Source organism: Oncorhynchus masou, chromosome 20 (assembly GCF_036934945.1).
Source record: "Oncorhynchus masou masou isolate Uvic2021 chromosome 20, UVic_Omas_1.1, whole genome shotgun sequence".
NCBI lineage: Eukaryota > Metazoa > Chordata > Actinopteri > Salmoniformes > Salmonidae > Oncorhynchus > Oncorhynchus masou.
In genome coordinates, this window is record NC_088231.1 from 27,602,949 (window position 1) to 27,625,610 (window position 22,662).

General features: G+C 49.9%; 2 pseudogenes; one reads left to right on the top strand and one right to left on the bottom strand.

Annotated features, from left to right (window-relative positions):
• The window catches only part of LOC135506610 (ETS-related transcription factor Elf-2-like), a 276,324-nt pseudogene that overhangs the window by 227,505 nt on the left and 26,157 nt on the right, over positions 1–22,662 (bottom strand).
• LOC135506556 (nocturnin-like) lies at positions 10,998–20,901 on the top strand (annotated as a pseudogene).

A 22,662-nucleotide genomic window follows, 5' to 3' on the forward strand; every position in this document is an offset into this window, starting at 1 on the left:
GCTGTAGGGGCTGATCTGGTAGATGTCTAGATCACCAGTGGAAGCTGTAGGGGCTGATCTGGTAGATGTCTAGATCACCCAGTGGAAACGCTCAGGGGCTGATCTGGTAGATGTCTAGATCACCCAGTGGAAACGCTGTAGGGGGCTGATCTGGCAGATGTCTAGATCACCCACTGGAAACGCTGTAGGGGGCTGATCTGGCAGATGTCTAGACCACCCAGTGGAAACGCTGTAGGGGCTGATCTGGCAGATGTCTAGATCACCCAGTGGAAACGCTGTAGGGGGCTGATCTGGTAGATGTCTAGATCACCCACTGGGAAGGGGCTGATCTGGCAGATGTCTAGATACCCACTGGAAACGCTGAGGGCTGATCTGGTAGATGTCTAGATCACCCACTGGAAACGCTGTAGGGGGCTGATCTGGTAGATGTCTAGATCACCCAGTGGAAACGCTGTAGGAGGCTGATCTGGTAGATGTCTAGATCACCCAGTGGAAACGTTGTAGGGGGCTGATCTGGTAGAAGATCACCCAGTGGAAACGCCAGGGGGCTGATCTGGTAGATGTCTAGATCACCCAGTGGAAACGCTGTAGGGGCTGATCTGATGTCTCGTCCACCCAGTGGAAACGCTGTAGGGGGCTGATCTGGCCCTTTTGTAGAACAACGTTACTGGGCCCGTCCCTCACCGCGCTCCAGTGGAGACCTGCCAGCTGCGTTACTGGGCCCGTCCTCACCGCGCTCCAGTAGAGACCTGCCAGCTGCGTTACTGGGCCCGTCCCTCACCCCGCTCCAGTAGAGACCTGCCAGCTGCAAGTTACTGGGCCCGTCCTCACCCCGCTCCAGTAGAGACTGCCAGCTGCGTTACGTCCCTCACCGTGCTCCAGTAGAGACCTGCCAGCTGCGTTACTGGGCCCGTCCTCACCCCGCTCCAGTAGAGACCTGCCAGCTGCGTTACTGGGCCCGTCCCTCACCGCGCTCCAGTAGAGACCTGCCAGCTGCGTTACTGGGCCCGTCCTCACCCCGCTCCAGTAGAGACCTGCCAGCTGCGTTACTGGGCCCATCCATCACCGCGCTCCAGTAGAGACCTACCAGCTGCCTGGGCCCATCCCTCACCGCGCTCCAGTAGAGACCTGCCAGCTCGTTACTGGGCCGTCCCTCACCGCGCCCAGTAGAGACCTGCCAGCTGCGTTACCTGGGCCCGTCCCTCACCGCGCTCCAGTAGAGACCTGCCAGCTGCGTTACTGGGCCCGTCCCTCACCGCGCTCCAGTAGAGACCTGCTAGCTGCGTTACTGGGCCCGTCCCTCACCGTGCTCCAGTAGAGACCTGCTAGCTGCGTTACTGGGCCCGTCCCTCACCGCGCTCCAGTAGAGACCTGCTAGCTGGGTTACTGGGCCCGTCCCTCACCGTGCTCCAGTAGAGACCTGCTAGCTGGGTTACTGGGCCCGTCCCTCACCGTGCTCCAGTAGAGACCTGCTAGCTGCGTTACTGGGCTGGTCCCTCACTGCGCTCCAGTAGAGACCTGCTAGCTGCGTTACTGGGCCCGTCCCTCATCGTGCTCCAGTAGAGACCTGCCAGCTGCGTTACTGGGCCCGTCCCTCACCGTGCTCCAGTAGACTCTAGCTGGGTTACTGGGCCCATCCTCACCGTGCTCCAGCAGACCTGCCAGCTGCGCACTGGGCCCATCCTCACCGTGCTCCAGTAGAGACCTGCTAGCTGGGCAAGCACTGGGGTTGACACCCAGCCTCCTGTTGGCTCTGGTCCTTTGATCGGGGGCTATGTAACAGTTGAGTAATCAGAACATATGGTTCCTCCCCAGCTAGTACCAGGCCTGTTTCAAGCCTGCCTGTTTAACCAGAACTAGGCGGTGGCTCACCACGTCTGTGCATCTGAGGCAGCTGGTCTGTAATACTGTAGGGAGGATTAGCTGTGTTTAAACACATCTGAAGAGGTTATGTTTTGGAAAGCTGTATTGTAGAGTGGTGGTGTGTGTTTGATTTCAGAACACATTCCCAGCGGTGTTCTATTCTGGAATTCTGCGGCGAGCGGAATGTTTTGTAGACAATGGATGGAACAGCTTAGACGTCCTTCTTAAAATGACATCCTGTTCTCTGTAGCGATGAGACCTGGTGTGAGATGGACGGACCTGCTACGACCTCTCGGTTGTAGAGTGGCTTTGGGAACTGTTGAGTATCTGTCACGTGTCATTACAAAAAAACATTGAGTTCTGTGTGGGCAGTCAAGCAGTATCAGTGTTAACCTTCATTTATATAGCCAGCCAATGTTTGATCCTAAGGGTCTAGTCCAGCTATATCTAGGGTCTAGTGGTATAGATGGGTCTAGTCTAGCTATATCTAGGGTCTAGTCTAGCTATATCTAGGGTCTAGTGGTATAGATGGGTCTAGTCTAGCTATATCTAGGGTCTAGTGGTATAGAGGGGTCTAGTCTAGCTATATCTAGGGTCTAGTCCAGCTATATCTAGGGTCTAGTGGTATAGAGGGGTCTAGTCTAGCTATATCTAGGGTCTAGTGGTATAGATGGGTGTATTTATATCTAGGGCCTAGTGGTATAGATGGGTCTAGTCTAGTGGTATAGATGGGTCTAGTGGTGTAGTCTAGCTATATATAGGGTCTAGTGGTATAGATGGGTCTAGTCTAGCTATATCTAGGGCCTAGTGGTATCGATGGGTGTATTTATATCTAGGGGTATAGATGGGTCTAGTCTAGTGGTATAGATGGGTCGAGTGGTGTAGTCTAGTTATATCTAGGGCCTAGTGGTATAGATGGGTCTAGTCTAGTGGTATAGATGGGTGTAGTCTAGCTATATCTAGGGTCTAGTGGTATATATGGGTCTAGTCTAGTGGTATATATGGGTCTAGTCTAGTGGTATATATGGGTCTAGTCTAGTGGTATAGATGGGTCTAGTGGTATAGATGGGTCTAGTGGTATAGATGGGTGTAGTCTAGTGGTATAGATGGGTGTAGTCTAATGGTATAGATGGGTGTAGTCTAGTTATATCTAGGGCCTAGTTGTATAGATGGGTGTAGTCTAGCTATATCTAGGGTCTAGTGGTATAGGTGGGTGTAGTCTAGTGGTATAGATGGGTCTAGTCTAGTGGTATAGATGGGTGTAGTCTAGTGGTATAGATGGGTGTAGTCTAGCTATATATAGGGCCTAGTGGTATAGATGGGTGTAGTCTAGTGGTATAGATGGGTGTAGTCTAGTGGTATAGATGGGTGTAGTCTAGTGGTATAGATGGGTCTAGTCTAGTGGTATAGATGGGTCTAGTCTAGTGGTATAGATGGGTCTAGTCTAGTGGTATAGATGGGTCTAGTCTAGTGGTATAGATGGGTCTAGTCTAGTGGTATAGATGGGTCTAGTCTAGTGGTATAGATGGGTCTAGTCTAGCTATATCTAGGGTCTAGTGGTATAGATGGGTCTAGTCTAGTGGTATAGATGGGTCTAGTCTAGTGGTATAGATGGGTCAAGTCTAGTGGTATAGATGGGTCAAGTCTAGTGGTATAAATGGGTCTAGTCTAGTGGTATAGATGGGTCTAATGGTATAGATGAGTCTAATGGTATAGATGGGTGTAGTCTAGTGGTATAGATGGGTCTAGTCTAGTGGTATAGATGGGTCCAGTGGTATAGATGGGTCTAGTCTAGTGGTATAGATGGGTCTGGTCCAGGGGTATAGATGGGTCTGGTCCAGTGGTATAGATGGGTCTAGTCTAGTGGTATAGATGGGTCTGGTCCAGTGGTATAGATGGGTCTGGTCTAGTTATATCTAGGTCCTAGTTGTGTAGATGGGTGTAATCTAGTTAGATGGGTCTAGTTATATCTAGGTCCTAGTTGTATAGATGGGTGTAGTCTAGTTATATCTAGGGCCTAGTTGTATAGATGGGTGTAGTCTAGTGGTATAGATGGGTCTAGTCTAGTTATATCTAGGGTCTAGTGGTATAGATGGGTCTAGTCTAGCTATATCTAGGGTCTAGTGGTATAGATGGGTCTAGTCTAGTGGTATATATGGGTCTAGTCTAGTGGTATAGATGGGTCTGGTCCAGTGGTATAGATGGGTCTGGTCCAGTGGTATAGATGGGTCTGGTCCAGTGGTATAGATGGGTCTGGTCCAGTGGTATAGATGGGTCTGGTCCAGTGGTATAGATGGGTCTGGTCTAGTTATATCTAGGTCCTAGTTGTGTAGATGGGTGTAATCTAGTTAGATGGGTCTAGTTATATCTAGGTCCTAGTTGTATAGATGGGTGTAGTCTAGTTATATCTAGGGCCTAGTTGTATAGATGGGTGTAGTCTAGTGGTATAGATGGGTGTAGTCTAATTATATCTAGGGTCTAGTGGTATAGATGGGTGTAGTCTAGTTAGATGGGTCCAGTTATATCTAGGTCCTAGTTGTATAGATGGGTGTAGTCTCGTTATATCTAGGGCCTAGTTGTATAGATGGGTGTAGTCTAGTGGTATAGATGGGTCTAGTCTAGTTATATCTAGGTCCTAGTGGTATAGATGGGTCTAGTCTAGTGGTATAGATGGGTGTAGTCTAGTTAGATGGGTCTAGTTATATCTAGGTCCTAGTTGTATAGATGGGTATAGTCCAGTGGTATAGATGGGTCTAGTCTAGTTAGATGGGTCTAGTTATATCTAGGGCCTAGTTGTATAGATGGGTGTAGTCCAGTGTTATAGATGGGTGTAGTCTAGTTATATCTAGGTCCTAGTGGTATAGATGGGTGTAGTCTAGTTATATCTAGAGGAAAAAGGGGGATTCTTGCAAGCTGAAGAAAACCATCCCAACCGTGAAGCACTGGGGTGGCAGCATCATGTTGTGGGGGTGGCAGCATCATGTTGTGGGGGTGGCAGCATCATGTTGTGGGGGTGGCAGCATCATGTTGTGGGGGTGCTGCTGCAGGAGGGACTGGTGCACCTCACAAAATAGTTGGCATCATGAGGTAGGAAAATTATGTGGATATATTGAAGCAACATCTCAAGACATCAGCCAGGAAGTTAAAGCTTGGTCGCAAATGGGTCTTCCAAATGGACAATGACCATACTTCCAAAGTTGTGGCAAAATGACTTAATTAATGTATTGGATTGGCCATCACAAAGCCCTGACCTCAATCCTATCAAAAATATGTTGGCATAATGGAAAAAGCCTGTGCGAGAAAGGAGGCCTACAAACCTGACTCAGTTACACCAGCTCTGTCAGGAGGAATGAGCCAAAATGCACCCAACTTATTGTGGGAAGCTTGTGGAAGCCTACCTAAAAGTTTGACCCAAGTTAAACAATTTAAAGGCAATTTAAAGGCAACGCTACCAACTACTAATGTAAACTTCTGACCCACTGGCAATGTGATGAAAGAATTACAAGCTGAAATAAATAATTCTCTCTACTATTATTCTGACATGTCACATTCTTAAAGTGGTGATCCTAACTGACCTAAGACTTTTTACAGGAATAAATGTCAGGAATTGTGAAAAATTAGTTTAAATGTATTTGGCTAAGGTGTATGTAAACTTCCGACTTCAACTGGTTGTGTGTGTGTGTGTATATATATATGAGTTAATTGGTCTATTAATTTCTAATATTAGGGCCAAGTGGTATAGAAATGACATGAGCAGGTAAGCCAGTGGAAAGTTGTCTGGCATTTGAGTGAAGGACACACAGGTATGTACTCTCTCTGACGCACACACAGCACACACACACACAGTACACACCGTACACACCGTACACACCGTACACACACACACAGTACACACCGTACACACACACACACACACAGTACACACACACCGTCTCAGAGAGATGTTCACTCAGACAGTGTCACTTTATCCGTGCGTGACACATTGACATTTCCACCCTGGCAGTGTACCGTGTTCCATCCCCTCTGCTGCTCTGATCTATCCTTCTCACACCGTCTGTCTACTCTGGTCTGTCCTGTCTGTCTGTCTCTCTGTCTGTCTGATCTATCCTTCTCACACCGTCTGTCTGATCTATCCTTCTCACACCGTCTGTCTAATCTGATATGCCCGTCTGTCTGATATGCCCGTCTGTCTGATATGCCCGTCTGTCTGTCTGTCTGATATGCCCGTCTGTCTGTCTGTCTGATATGCCCGTCTGTCTGTCTATCTGTCTGATATGCCCGTCTGTCTGTCTGTCTGATATGCCCGTCTGTCTGTCTGTCTGATATGCCCGTCTGTCTGTCTGTCTGATATGCCCGTCTGTCTGTCTCTCTGTCTGTCTGTCTACTGCTCTGATCTATCCTCTCTCTGTCTTTACCTACCTACCTACCTACTGCTCTGATCGATCCTTCTCTGTCCTGTCTGTCTGTCTGTCTCTACCTACCTACCTCCCTACCGCTCTGATCTTCTCTCCGTTAACACATGACATCTGAAAAACTACATCATGTACACAAATGATCAAATCCAGACAGTCATTGAAGTAGGTCAATGTGGTTATTGGTCATATCCTGAACACAGCTGCCCAGTCCCAAATCAATCCCGAGCCCTATACACTCTGCGCTGGTTACCCAGACACGTATTAAACCCAGTACTGGACTTAAAGGCCCAATGAAGCTGTTATCATTCTCATATCAAATCCTTTCTGGCTAACAGTTAAGTTCCTTACTGTAATAGTTTTCCATTAAAATGGTCAAAAACAAACAGTTTTTTTTCCTAAAAGAAATGTCTCAAGCAGGAGTATTGCTAAGACTGCCTGGGAGCGTTCTGAGTGAGTGACCTAATTGGGGGGAGGAGCTAATGGGAGGGATATCTAACTTGAAAACTACCTTTTTATTGGCAGAGAGGTATGGAACTCTTTGTTATTGGTCTATTAACTTATACTGCCTGGTGATGTCACCAGGCAAGCTGAAACCTGCTGTTTAGAAGGTCCTGTGTAGATTGTATTTTCAAACAGCAACAATATTTTATAAAAAATAAAATAAAAATACCTTTATTTAACCAGGTAGGTCGGTTGAGAACAAGTTCTCATTTACAACTGCGACCTGGCCAAGATTAAGCAAAACAGTGCGACAAAAACAACAACAGAGTTACCCATGGAGTAAACAAACATACAGTCAATAACACAATATAAACAAATAAAGTCTATATACAATGTGTGTAAATGGTGTGAGGAGGTAAGGCCATAAATAGTGATAGATGAGCAGATGCTGTTGTGCAAGTAGAAATACTGGTGTACAAATGTCATGAATTATGTTGTCAGTGTTCATAAACATTTCAGTTAAACTACTCTGTCTGTTCATCAGGATTTATACTGATGGAAATGAAACAGACGGAGGCCCAGCTAAAATAGTCAGGTTTATTCACGAGAGCGCTGGTCTGTTGAACAAAACTATTCATTTTATACTGGCTTCTCACGCGCACACATTCACACAAACATGCGCACATTCACACACACATTCACACGCACATTCACACAAACATGCTCACACGCACATTCACACAAACATGTTCACACGCACATTCACACAAACATGCTCACACGCACACTCACACAAACATGCTCACACGCACACTCACACAAACATGCTCACACGCACACTCACACAAACATGTTCACACGCACACTCACACAAACATGTTCACACGCACATTCACACAAACATGCTCACACGCACATTCACACAAACATGCTCACACGCACATTCACACAAACATGCTCACACGCACATTCACACAAACATGCTCACACGCACATTCACACAAACATGTTCACACGCACATTCACACAAACATGCTCACACGCACATTCACACAAACATGTTCACACGCACATTCACACAAACATGCTCACACGCACATTCACACAAACATGCTCACACGCACACTCACACAAACATGCTCACACGCACATTCACACAAACATGCTCACACGCACATTCACACAAACATGCTCACACGCACATTCACACAAACATGCTCACATGCACATTCACACAAACATGCTTACTCAAACAGAGACATGATAGGACAGTTAGACATGATAGGACAGTTAGACATGATAGGACAGTTAGACATGATAGGACAGTTAGACATGATAGGACAGTTAGACATGATAGGACAGTTGGACAGGAGAGGAGAGTTGGACACGAGAGGAGAGGAGAGTTGGGCACGAGAGGAGAGGAGAGTTGGGCACGAGAGGAGAGGAGAGTTGGGCACGAGAGGAGAGGAGAGTTGGGCACGAGAGGAGAGGAGAGTTGGACACGAGAGGAGAGGAGAGTTGGACACGAGAGGAGAGGAGAGTTGGACACGAGAGGAGAGGAGAGTTGGACACGAGAGGAGAGGAGAGTTGGACACGAGAGGAGAGGAGAGTTGGACACGAGAGGAGAGGAGAGTTGGACACGAGAGGAGAGGAGAGTTGGACACGAGAGGAGAGGAGAGTTGGACACGAGAGGAGAGGAGAGTTGGACACGAGAGGAGAGGAGAGTTGGAGAGGAGAGTTGGACACGAGAGGAGAGGAGAGTTGGACACGAGAGTTGGACACGAGAGGAGAGGAGAGTTGGACACGAGAGTTGGACACGAGAGTTGGACACGAGAGGAGAGGAGAGTTGGACACGACACGAGAGGAGAGGAGAGGAGAGTTGGACACGAGAGGAGAGGAGAGGACAGTTGGACACGAGAGGAGAGGAGAGGACAGTTGGACATGAGAGGAGAGGAGAGGACAGTTGGACATGAGAGGAGAGGACAGTTGGAGACGAGAGGAGAGGACAGTGACACAATATGAAGTGGAAAAATGTCATTTCTGAAATGGTTGAATAAATGTGTTTTTCCTACGTCATCTGTGGTCTGGAACATGAGCAGATACAACGGGTCTGTGGACATCTCATGTCACCGTTCTGTCTCTGGACGTATTGAGGAACTGTGTGTGACGCTGAAGTGGCTGTTGGCCAAGGACTGGCATTGATTCCACTAACTCTATTATCATGAACCAAACCACAAACCCTGTGTGGTGAAATAACCCTGCCTCTCTACGTCTGTTTATACAGGAACACACCCTGTGTGGTGAATCAGAGGTTGAGATTGTGTAGCTTTATATCCTGTCCCCAAGCACATGATCTGTGGTGACGCCTCATATGGACTGCTGCCCTCACCTCTCTCTCTCCCCCTCCGTTCCCTCCCTCCCTCCTCATCTCTCTCTCTCCCCCTCCCTCACTCCCTCCCTCACTCCCTCCTCATCTCTCTCTCTCCCCCTCCGTTCCCTCCCTCCCTCACTCCCTCCTCATCTCTCTCTCTCTCCCCCTCTGTTCCCTCACTCCCTCCTCATCTCTCTCTCCTTCCCTCCCTCCTCATCTCTCTCTCCCTCCCCCTCTGTTCCCTCCCTCCCTCCTCATCTCTCTCTCTCCCCTCTGTTCCCTCCTCCCTCCTCATCTCTCTCTCCCCCCTCCTTCCCTCCCTCACTCCCTTCCGTCCCTCCCCTCACTCCCTCCCCGTCCCTCCCTCACTCCCTCCTGTCCCTCCCCCTCACTCCCTCCTCATCTCTCTCTCTCCCCTCCCTCACCATCTCTCTCCCTCCTTCCCTCCCTTCCTTCCCTCCCTCCTCATCTCTCTCTCTCCCCCTCCGTTCCCTCCCTCCCTCCTCATCTCTCTCTCTCTCCCCCTCTGTTCCCTCCCTCCCTCCTCATCTCTCTCTCCCTCCTTCCCTCCCTCACTCCCTCCTAATCTCTCTCTCTCTCTCCCCCTCCTTCCCTCCCTCACTCCCTTCCGTCCCTCCCTCACTCCCTCCCGTCCCTCCCTCACTCCCTCCTCATCTCTCTCTCTCCCCTCCCTCACCATCTCTCTCCCTCCTTCCCCTCCCTTCCTTCCCTCCCTCCTCATCATCTCTCTCTCTCCCCCTCCTTCCCTCCCTCCCTCCTCATCTCTCTCTCTCCCCTCTGTTCCCTCCCTCCCTCCTCATCTCTCTCTCCCTCCTTCCCTCCCCTCACTCCCTCCTAATCTCCCTCCCTCACTCCCCTTCCGTCCCTCCCCCTCACTCCCTTCCGTCCCTCCCTCACTCCCCTCCCTCCCCTCCTCACTCCCTCCTAATCTCTCTCTCTCCCCCTCCTTCCCTCCCTCACTCCCTTCCGTCCCTCCCTCACTCCCTCCTCATCTCACTCTCTCCCCCTCCCTCACCATCTCTCTCTCCCCTCGCTCCGCCCCTCACTCCCTCCTAATCTCTCTCTCTCTCTCCCCCTCCTTCCCTCCCTTCCTTCCCTCCCTCCTCATCTCTCTCTCCCCCTCCTTCCCTCCCTCATCTCTCTCTCTCTCCCCTCCTTCCTCCCCCTCACTCCCTCCTCATCTCTCTCTCTCCCCCCCCTTCCCTCCCGTCCCTCCTTCCCTCCCTATCTCTCTCTCTCTCCCCTCCTTCCCTCCCCCTCACTCCCTTCCGTCCCTCCCTCCCTCACTCCCTTCCGTCCCTCCTTCCCTCCCTCCTCATCTCTCTCTCCCCCTCCTTCCCTCCCTCCTCATCTCTCTCCTCCTTCCCTCCCTCACTCATCTCTCTCCCTCCTTCACTCCCTCCTAATCTCTCTCTCCCCTCCTTCACTCCCTCCCCTCCTTCCCTCCCTCACTCCCTTCCGTCCCTCCTTCATCTCTCACTCTCTCCCTCTCCTTCCCTCCCTCACCATCTCTCCCCCTCCCTCACTCCCTCCTAATCTCTCTCTCTCACTCCCTCCTCCTCCTTCCCTCCCTCACTCCCTCCTCCTCTTTCCCTCCCTCACTCCCTCCTCCTCTCTCTCCCCCTCCTTCCCTCCCTCATCTCTCTCCCCCTCCTTCACTTCCCTCTTTCTGTTCTCCCTCCCTCCCTCCCCTCTTTCTGTTCTCCCTCCCTTCCCTCTTTCTGTCCTCCCTCCCCTCTTTCTGTTCTCCCTCCCTCTTTCTGTTCTCCCTCCCTCCCTCTTTCTGTTCTCCCTCCCTCCCTCTTTCTGTTCTCCCTCCCTCCCTCCCCTCCCTATGGGTTATAAGGTGTAGTGAACATTGAGCTCACTCAGAAACACACTGAGTCTCTCACACACTCGACAAGACACCAAGTGTTTATCGACCGTTATCAGAAGTTGAGCAACATTTTACTGACAGTTCTTTCTCCAGACTGTCAGTCAGACACACACGGAAGGAAGCAAGAGACTATGATGGAAACTATTGGTGAGCATGACTGTGGTATCTTTATTAAACTCCTGTGTTGGCAGGTTCATATTGGTCGTTGCAATGGGACAGGCTGAGGTGACTCGTTGCAGATGGGGATGGTCTGACAGTGATTTAAAAGGGGAACAACCAGTACACTGCAAGGACCACTGGTGTTTATTGGACTGAATGAGCTCCTGGATGTTGTCATGTAATAGATGAATTCTCCTTCACATTGTTGTGGAGATCCTCATGTTTGGGTAGAACAGGCCGTGTGATGTTTTCCTAAGTTGTAGTCTGTCCTTGTTTGGTTGAGAGCGGAGTTGTTGGGGGAGGGGTGTTCTATTTCACCCAATAAGGTCAGACTTTGCGAGGGGCCCCTAGTGGGTCAACAGAGGTGTTTGTTGGTTGAGAAGCACACAGTTGTCTTGGTCACTGTTAAGGTGAACCAAGGGACTGGGATGCTAGCGACATCTCTCTGTATGTAAACTCTGTTGTCTTTCTGTGATGAGTCTTCAGAGCTGCCATTCATTTAGATGGAGGGACTTCAGAACGAGGTGCAGTAGTGATTCAGATGTGTTTAGACTGGGGGTCAGAGACTGGGGGTCAGAGACTGGGGGTCAGAGACTGGGGGTCAGGGACTGGGGGTGTAGAGACTGGGGGTGTAGAGACTGGTGGTGTAGAGACTGGGGGTGTAGAGACTGGGGGTGTAGAGACTAGGGGTGTAGAGACTAGGGATCCTGTTGATAAATATCCAAATGATGCATGTGGTTCATTTGTCAGAGACTGGGGGTCAGAGACTGGGGGTCAGAGACTGGGGGTCGACCAACACACACTGAAAATGTAGACCGACGTGCAGTATTTGTTTAAGAGCAAAACCTTTATCCCATCACTGTGTCTGACCTGGTTACCATAGCTCTGGTTCAAACCATGCACCTGGTCATCACACCCTGGTAAACAGCCATGTCCTGGTCTCAGAGCAACAGATAGGGACATGTGGTGTGTCCTCAGGACCTATGGGCCAGTATGAGATCGTCAGGGCCTATGGGCCAGTATGAGATCCTCAGGACCTATGGGCCAGTATGAGATCGTCAGGGCCTATGGGCCAGTATGAGATCCTCAGGACCTATGGGCCAGTATGAGATCGTCAGGGCCTATGGGCCAGTATGAGATCCTCAGGACCTATGGGCCAGTATGAGATCCTCAGGGCCTATGGGCCAGTATGAGATCCTCAGGACCTATGGGCCAGTATGAGATCGTCAGGGCCTATGGGCCAGTATGAGATCGTCAGGGCCTATGGGCCAGTATGAGATCCTCAGGACCTATGGGCCAGTATGAGATCGTCAGGGCCTATGGGCCAGTATGAGATCCTCAGGGCCAGTATGAGATCGTCAGGGCCTATGGGCCAGTATGAGATCCTCAGGACCTATGGGCCAGTATGAGATCGTCAGGGCCTGGGCCAGTATGAGATCGTCAGGGCCTATGGGCCAGTATGAGATCCTCAGGACCTATGGGCCAGTATGAGATCGTCAGGGCCTATGGGCCAGTATGAGATCCTCAGGGCCAGTATGAGATCCTCAGGGCCTATGGGCCAGTATGAGATCCTCAGGACCTATGGGCCAGTATGAAATCGTCAGGGCCTATGGGCCAGTATGAGATCCTCAGGGCCAGTATGAGATCCTCAGGGCCAGTATGAGATCGTCAGGGCCTATGGGCCAGTATGAGATCCTCAGGGCCAGTATGAGATCCTCAGGGCCAGTATGAGATCCTCAGGGCCTATGGGCCAGTATGAGATCCTCAGGGCCTATGGGCCAGTATGAGATCCTCAAGGCCTATGGGCCAGTATGAGATCCTCAGGGCCTATGGGCCAGTATGAGATCCTCAGGGCCTATGGGCCAGTATGAGATCCTCAGGGCCTATGGGCCAGTATGAGATCCTCAGGGCCTATGGGCCAGTATGAGATCCTCAGGGCCTATGGGCCAGTATGAGATCCTCAAGGCCTATGGGCCAGTATGAGATCCTCAGGGCCTATGGGCCAGTATGAGATCCTCAGGGCCTATGGGCCAGCATGAGATCCTCAGGGCCAGTATGAGATCCTCAGGACCTATGGGCCAGTATGAGATCGTCAGGGCCTATGGGCCAGTATGAGATCCTCAGGGCCAGTATGAGATCCTCAGGACCTATGGGCCAGTATGAGATCCTCAGGACCTATGGGCCAGTATGAGATCCTCAGGACCTATGGGCCAGTATGAGATCGTCAGGGCCTATGGGCCAGTATGAGATCCTCAGGGCCAGTATGAGATCCTCAGGGCCTATGGGCCAGTATGAGATCCTCAGAGCCTATGGGCCAGTATGAGATCCTCAGGGCCTATGGGCCAGTATGAGATCCTCAGGGCCAGTATGAGATCCTCAGGGCCTATGGGCCAGTATGAGATCCTCAGGACATATGGGCCAGTATGAGATCCTCAGGACCTATGGGCCAGTATGAGATCCTCAGGGCCTATGGGCCAGTATGAGATCCTCAGGGCCTATGGGCCAGTATGAGATCCTCAGGGCCTATGGGCCAGTATGAGATCCTCAGGGCCTATGGGCCAGTATGAGATCGTCAGGGCCTATGGGCCAGTATGAGATCCTCAGGGCCAGTATGAGATCCTCAGGGCCTATGGGCCAGTATGAGATCCTCAGGGCCAGTATGAGATCCTCAGGGCCAGTATGAGATCCTCAGGGCCAGTATGAGATCCTCAGGACCTATGGGCCAGTATGAGATCCTCAGGGCCTATGGGCCAGTATGAGATCGTCAGGGCCAGTATGAGATCCTCAGGGCCTATGGGCCAGTATGAGATCCTCAGGGCCAGTATGAGATCCTCAGGGCCAGTATGAGATCCTCAGGGCCTATGGGCCAGTATGAGATCCTCAGGACATATGGGCCAGTATGAGATCCTCAGGGCCTATGGGCCAGTATGAGATCCTCAGGGCCTATGGGCCAGTATGAGATCCTCAGGGCCAGTATGAGATCCTCAGGGCCAGTATGAGATCCTCAGGGCCTATGGGCCAGTATGAGATCCTCAGGGCCAGTATGAGATCCTCAGGGCCTATGGGCCAGTATGAGATCCTCAGGGCCTATGGGCCAGTATGAGATCCTCAGGACCTATGGGCCAGTATGAGATCGTCAGGGCCTATGGGCCAGTATGAGATCCTCAGGGCCAGTATGAGATCCTCAGGGCCAGTATGAGATCCTCAGGGCCTATGGGCCAGTATGAGATCCTCAGGACATATGGGCCAGTATGAGATCCTCAGGACCTATGGGCCAGTATGAGATCCTCAGGGCCTATGGGCCAGTATGAGATCCTCAGGGCCTATGGGCCAGTATGAGATCCTCAGGGCCAGTATGAGATCCTCAGGACATATGGGCCAGGATGAGATCCTCAGGACATATGGGCCAGGATGAGATCCTCAGGGCCAGTATGAGATCGTCAGGAATCAGGAGTTTGCAATAGAACAAACAGCAGATAGTAAAACTGCTGGCCACTGACTGTTTCTGGATGGCTATTGGTCTCGGCACAGAGATTAGGTTTTAGTGGTAATGTCAACAAAAGGTCTGTTGCTTAGTAACCTACCTAATAGTTGTAGGTTTTGATTTACTCATACATTATTTTTTATTTAACTAAGCAAGTCAGTGAAGAACAAATTCTTATTTTACAATGACAGCCTACCCCGACCAAACCCTCCCTTAAGCTGGACGACACTGGGCCAATTGTGCTCTGCCCTATGGGACTCACGATCACGACCGGTTGTGATATGGGTTGATTCACCATTCACAGATCTAGGATCAGATCACCTTCTTTTATATGGGTTGATTCACCATTCACAGATCTAGGATCAGATCACCTTCTTTTATATGGGTTGATTCACCATTCACAGATCTAGGATCAGATCACCCTTCTCCTTTTATATGGGTTGATTCACCATTCACAGATCTAGGATCAGATCACCTTCTTTTATATGGGTTGATTCACCATTCACAGATCTAGGATCAGATCACCTTCTTTTATATGGGTTGATTCACCATTCACAGATCTAGGATCAGATCACCTTCTTTTATATGGGTTGATTCACCATTCACAGATCTAGGATCAGATCACCTTCTTTTATATGGGTTGATTCACCATTCACAGATCTAGGATCAGATCACCTTCTTTATATGGGTTGATTCACCATTCACAGATCTAGGATCAGATCACCTTCTTTTATATGGGTTGATTCACCATTCACAGATCTAGGATCAGATCACCTTCTTTTATATGGGTTGATTCACCATTCACAGATCTAGGATCAGATCACCTTCTTTTATATGGGTTGATTCACCATTCACAGATCTAGGATCAGATCACCTTCTTTTATATGGGTTGATTCACCATTCATAGATACTCAGGAGTTTCCATTAACCACAGATCTCGGATCAGATCCCCCTTCGCCTGACATAACCTTTTACCTTCATGAGGTTAATAACCATACTGACCCTAGATCAGTATTGAGATACTAATGTAGGCTAATCCAGTTCAATTGAAGGCCATCAGAGGTTCAACTAGAATTTAGAAACAATGAAGACTAGACAGCTGGGAGATGTAGTCCTACTAGAAACTGAGCCTTACTGGTTCATGTGAGAGCTGGGAGATGTAGTCCTACTAGAAACTGAGCCTTACTGGTTCATGTGAGAGCTGGGAGATGTAGTCCTTTATAAACTGAGCCTTACTGGTTCATGTAAGAGCTGGGAGATGTAGTCCTTTATAAACTGAGCCTTACTGGTTCATGTGAGAGCTGGGAGATGTAGTCCTTTATAAACTGAGCCTTACTGGTTCATGTGAGAGCTGGGAGATGTAGTCCTTTATAAACTCAGCCTTACTGGTTCATGTGAGAGCTGAGAGATGTAGTCCTTTATAAACTGAACCTTACTGGTTCATGTAAGAGCTGGGAGATGTAGTCCTTTATAAACTGAGCCTTACTGGTTCATGTGAGAGCTGGGAGATGTAGTCCTTTATAAACTGAGTCTTACTGGTTCATGTGAGAGCTGGGAGATGTAGTCCTTTATAAACTGAGTCTTACTGGTTCATGTGAGAGCTGGGAGATGTAGTCCTTTATAAACTGAGCCTTACTGGTTCATGTGTCCAGAGTGGGCAAAAAGAAGAACACGCAGTCAGCTGACAGTCATGTTTATCTCACAGCATACTGTTGGCCATGCGCTCACACACACACAGTCACTACAAACTGGGCTGTAGGGTCACTGGTGCATGTGACTAGTTGAGAGTAAAGAGGAACTGGCACACAAACTGACAGGAGGGAAATAAATAACACACACACATTGACCGACTGAAAGTGGAGCGAAACAGAGCCAAAAGAACACACACACTATGGAGGAAGGAGACACACACTATGGAGGAAGGAGACACACACTATGGAGGAAGGAGACACACACTATGGAGTAAGGAGACACACACTATGGAGGAAGGAGAGACACACTATGGAGGAAGGAGACACACACACTATGGAGGAAGGAGACACACACACTATGGAGGAAGGAGACACACACACTATGGAGGAAGGAGACACACACACTATGGAGGAAGGAGACACACTATGGAGGAAGGAGACACACACTATGGAGGAAGGAGACACACACTATGGAGGAAGGAGACACACACTATGGAGGAAGGAGACACACACTATGGAGGAAGGAGACACACACTATGGAGGAAGGAGACACACACTATGGAGGAAGGAGACACACACTATGGAGGAAGGAGACACACACTATGGAGGAAGGAGACACACACACTATGGAGGAAGGAGACACACACACTATGGAGGAAGGAGACACACACACTATGGAGGAAGGAGACACACACTATGGAGGAAGGAGACACACACTATGGAGGAAGGAGACACACACTATGGAGGAAGGAGACACACACTATGGAGGAAGGAGACACACACTATGGAGGAAGGAGACACACACTATGGAGGAAGGAGACACACACTATGGAGGAAGGAGACACACTATGGAGGAAGGAGACACACACTATGGAGGAAGGGGACACACTATGGAGGAAGGGGACACACTATGGAGGAAGGGGACACACTATGGAGGAAGGAGACACTATGGAGGCAGGAGACACACACTATGGAGGCAGGAGACACACACTATGGAGGCAGGAGACACACACTATGGAGGCAGGAGACACTCACTATGGAGGCAGGAGACACACACTATGGAGGCAGGAGACACACACTATGGAGGCAGGAGACACACACTATGGAGGCAGGAGACACACACTATGGAGTAAGGAGACACACACACTATGGAGGAAGGAGACACACACACTATGGAGGAAGGAGACACACACACTATGGAGGAAGGAGACACACACACTATGGAGGAAGGAGACACACACACTATGGAGGCAGGAGACACACACTATGGAGGAAGGAGACACACACTATGGAGGAAGGAGACACACACTATGGAGGCAGGAGACACACACTATGGAGGAGGAGACACACACTATGGAGGAAGGAGACACACACTATGGAGGCAGGAGACACACACTATGGAGGAAGGAGACACACTATGGAGGAAGGAGACACACACTATGGAGGAAGGAGACACACACTATGGAGGCAGGAGACACACACTATGGAGGAAGGAGACACACACTATGGAGGAAGGAGACACACATATACACTGACTGTCTGAAACCAGAGATGAGACACACTCACTCATAGCACACAGAGCTACTGTTGTCCCAGGACACAGTAAGGCACATCAGCCAGAACCAGCTAACAAGCAGTCTTTCTGTATCTGCACATGAACTGAACCACCACACACCGTTCCGATAGTCCACCCATAGGTTTTCTATGAAAAACACACACCGTTCCGATAGTCAGTTTTCTATGAAAAACACTTTCTGGGGCGAAAACAAAAGGTCATAGGTTGTCAACGTGTTCTATGTTCCAAGTCAAATGACGAGTCAATAGGTGACCTTTACCCCTTCACCTGGCAACAACCCCAATCTCACCTTTGAACTTACTCCTGATTGACCAAGGGGATTAGGTTAGTCGGATCCTCCCTGCATTGAGAGAGGATAAATGCCACCCTTAAGCACAGATCTAGGATCAGCTTCCCCAAATCCTTAACCATAAAGGGCTGGAGGTAAAACTGCCCTAAGATCAGTGTTTAGGGAAAAGCTGGTGTTGCTACAGCAGTAGACATGGATCAGTACAACACCCTGTTACAGTGTGAGGACCCAGGCACGTGGGGAGTGAGGCCCAGGGTTCGCAGGACTTCTCCCTAGAGACTGACACCTATTTCTGGGATGGAATCAACCTCGGGCTACCCTTGTTGGCCCTTTGTGTGGTTCTGTTGTGGGGATCACTGAGCGTTGTGGTTAAAATAGTTTGGGACTTGGTTTTGGATTGAAGTGTCCTGTGAAATATCATGTTATTGTTGTAACTCAACTCCTACAATGTTTTCCCTACACCCTCTCTCTGTCTCTCTCCAGTCTGTCCAATGGGCAGTGGTGCCAGTAGACTCTACAGCTCCCTGGCCCAGACCCTAGTCAGCACCAGCACCACTACCACCCCCCTGGCCCAGACCCTAGTCAGCACCAGCACCACTACCACCCCCCTGGCCCAGACCCTAGTCAGCACCACTACCACCCCCCTGGCCCAGACCCTAGTCAGCACCACTACCACCCCCCTGGCCCAGACCCTAGTCAGCACCACTACCACCCCCCTGGCCCAGACCCTAGTCAGCACCACTACCACCCCACTGGCTCATCACCAGGACCCCCAGCACCCCTCCCAGGGGTGTCACTCTCCCCCGGGGGGGCACCCCCTGGGGCTGCTGAGGGAGTGTGAGGAGGCTCTACGGGACAGGCCTCCTCGCCTCCTCAGAGCCTTCATCTGCCCTGGGGAGGGAGAGGTGGACAGGGAGGAAGTGGACAACGATGCCACCCAGAGGACCATCAGAGTTATGCAGTGGAACATATTGGCTCAAGGTAAATGTTGTTTTTTCAATTGTAGCCTTTCTTTAGCAAAAATAGTCATGAACGTTTCATCTCATTCAGGGTTATTAAATGGTATATTATTGCTCATTTTAATTGGCATCGAGGACAGTGAGATGGATGGACTGACAGATGAACTCTCTCTCCCTCCAGCTCTAGGTGAAGGCATGGACAGTTTCGTCAACTGTCCCCTGGAAGCCCTGAACTGGGCGGAGCGTAAATACCTCATCCTAGAAGAGATCCTCACCTACCGACCTCACATCCTGTGTCTACAGGAAGTCGACCACTACTACGACACCTTCCAGCCAATCCTGGCCAGCCTGGGTTACCGCGGCAACTTCTGCCCCAAGCCCCGGTCTCCGTGTTTGGATGTGGAGGGCAACAACGGTCCGGATGGGTGTGCTCTGTTCTACGATGAAGCCCGGTTGGACTTGGTGGACAGTGTGAATGTCCGGCTCTGTGCCCTTTAACAGCCACCAACCAGGTTTGTAAAACTACGCCAGTTGAACCGTCCTTTCTTCCTGAAGTAAATCACTGGTCTGACAACGTCTGACCGTAATAGGATGGAAACTCCGATTTCCAAGCACGTCGATTACCTCAAGGAATTAAGGATTCCGACAGGATCCTATTTTATAACAGGCAAGAGAGGTCAGAGGTCAACCCTCCTCCTGGACAGCCACTGTTTGTGTAGATTGTTAAAAAAATACAGACTGGAACGTAAACCCTTAACTGTTCTATGCATTTGTCTTCCCTACAGGTGGCGGTCGTCACGACGCTGCGTTGCAGGGTGACAGGCCGGCGGCTGTGTGTTGCCGTGACGCACCTCAAAGCCCGAAGCGGCTGGGAATGTCTCCGTAGTGCCCAGGGTTCCGACCTTCTCCGGAACCTCGCCAACCTCACCCAATCACCGGGGGTCCTTCGGGTCCCATAGGCGTCGCCCAAGACACCCTCTCCTCGTCTGCGGCGACTTCAACGCTGTGCCTTCCGAGGACGTCTACCAGCGTTTCGCCTGCGTCACCGCTGATCCTGGACTCGGCCTATAAAAGGTTAAGCCGGGACGGGCTTTCAGAACCGGCCTATACCACGTGGAAGATCCGGCCGACGGGAGAGTGTTGCACCACGTTGGATTATATCTGGTACTCTAGAGAAGCTTTCAGTGTGGACGCCGTGTTGGATATGCCTACAGAGGAACAGATTGGCCCCAACAGGCTTCCGTCGTACAACTACCCCTCCGATCACCTCTCGCTGGTGTGTGACTTCAGCTTTAAAAAGCAGCAGGAGGAGTGAAGAGGATCGCGTGGACACTTGATTGACAATTCGAGGGATGGAGGGAACAGAACGAGGGATGGAGGGAACAGAACAGAACGAGGGATGGAGGGAACAGAACGAGGAATGGAGGGAACAGAAGCGCCACTGTCCCCCTGAGTCCGAACCCATCTCTCTGGGGTATGACGACTGGAGAACAGGAGGAGGGAAGTAGGGAGGAAACTACCCGCTTGGTGTGAGCTTACTTTTCAGAAGTAATGTTATCGATTTAAAACACTGAATGAAGGAGAGACCGAGAGGAATGGACTGGACAGACTGCTGAAACTGGACTCTATGGTTCTTGTCTCCAGTAGAGGTGCTGTTGTTGTACCTCTGACACTGTGATGGACTGGACAGACTGCTGAAACTGGGCTCTATGGTTCCTGTCTCCAGTAGAGGTGCTGTTGTTGTACCTCTGACACTGTGATGATGACTGGGCTCTATGGTTCCTGTCTCCAGTAGAGGTGCTGTTGTTGTACCTCTGACACTGTGATACTGGACAGACTGCTGAAACTAGGCCCGTCTCCAGTAGGGGTGCACCCTGACACTGTGATGGACTGGGTCCTGGGCTGCTACTCTATGGTTCCTGTCTCCTAGAGGTGCTGTTGTTATACCTCTGACACTGATTGCACCCAGTTCAAGAGGGTAATCCTACAGAGCAGGATCAAGGGGTTAGCCGGCTAACTAGGAGTTAACTAAATATTCTGAAGTATTACAGTGCATTTTGGGAAGTATTCAGACACCTTCACTTTCTTCAAAATGTTGTTACATTACAGCCTCATTCTAAAATGGATTAAATTAATGTTTTTCATCAATCTTCACAATGGACAAAGCAAAAACAGGTTTTTAGAAATACCTCACTTATAGCAATACTTTGCTATGGGCCTTGAAATTGAGCTCAGCTGCATCCTGTTTCCATTGATCATCCTTTAGATGTTTCTACAATTTGATTGTAGTCCACCTGTGGTAAATTCAATTGATTGGACATGATTTGGAAAGGCTCACACCTGTCTATACAAGGTCCCACAGTTGACAGTGCATGACAATGGAATTGTCCGTAGAGCTCCGAGACAGGATTGTGTCGAGGCACAGATCTGGGGACGGGAACCAAAACATTTCTGCAGCATTGCAGGTTCCAAAGTAAACAGTGGCCTCCATTATTCTTAAATGGAAGAAGTTTGGAACCACCAAGACTCTTCCAAGAGCTGACCGCCCGGCTGCTGACCGCCAAGAGCTGACCACCCGGCCAAACTAAGCAATCGGGGGAGAAGGGCCTTGGTTGGGGAGGTGACCAAGAACCTGATGGTCACTCTGACAGAGCGCCAGAGTTCCTCTGTGGAGATTGGAGAACCTTCCAGAGGACAATCATCTCTGCAGCACTCCACCAATCAGGCCTTTATGGTAGAGTGACCAGGCGGAAGCCCCTCCTCAGTAAAAGGCACATGATAGACTGCTTGGAGTTTGCCTAAAGGACTCTGACCAAGATTGAGCTCTTTAGCATGAATGCCAAGTGTCATGTCTGGAGGAAACCTTGCACCATCCCTACGGTGAAGCATGGTGGTGGCGGCGTCAGGCTGTGGAGATGTTTTCCAGTGGCAGGGAGACTAGTCAGGATGGAGGCAAAGATTAACAGAAAGTACAGACGGATCCTCGATGAACCTGCTCCAGAGCACACATGACCTCAGACTGGGGGCGAAGGTTCACCTTCAACACGACAATGATCCTAAGCACACAGCCAAAACAACGCAGGAGTGGCTTCGGGACAAGTCTCTGTCCTTGAGTGGTCCAACCAGAGCCCGGACTTGATCCTGATCGGACATCTTTGGAAAGACCTGAAAATATCTGTGCAGCGACGCTTCCCAAATACAGGTGTGACCAGCTTGTAGCATCATACTCAAGAACATTTGAGTCTGTAATCGCTTCAACAAAGTACTGATTTTGAATACTTATGGAAATACTTTTAAATTTGTAAAAATGTCTTAACCTGTTTTTGCTTTGTCATTACGGGGTATTGTGGGTGTAGATTGATGAAAAGTATTACATTTTAAAAGGAATCTGTAACAATGTGTCTGAATATGTGTTAAACATGTTTTGTAATGTTCATCAGCACAGCATTTCCTCAACTGCAGAGGGGGATCTTGCTCTTACTGTGTGTGTGTGTGTGTGTGTGTGTGTATATATATC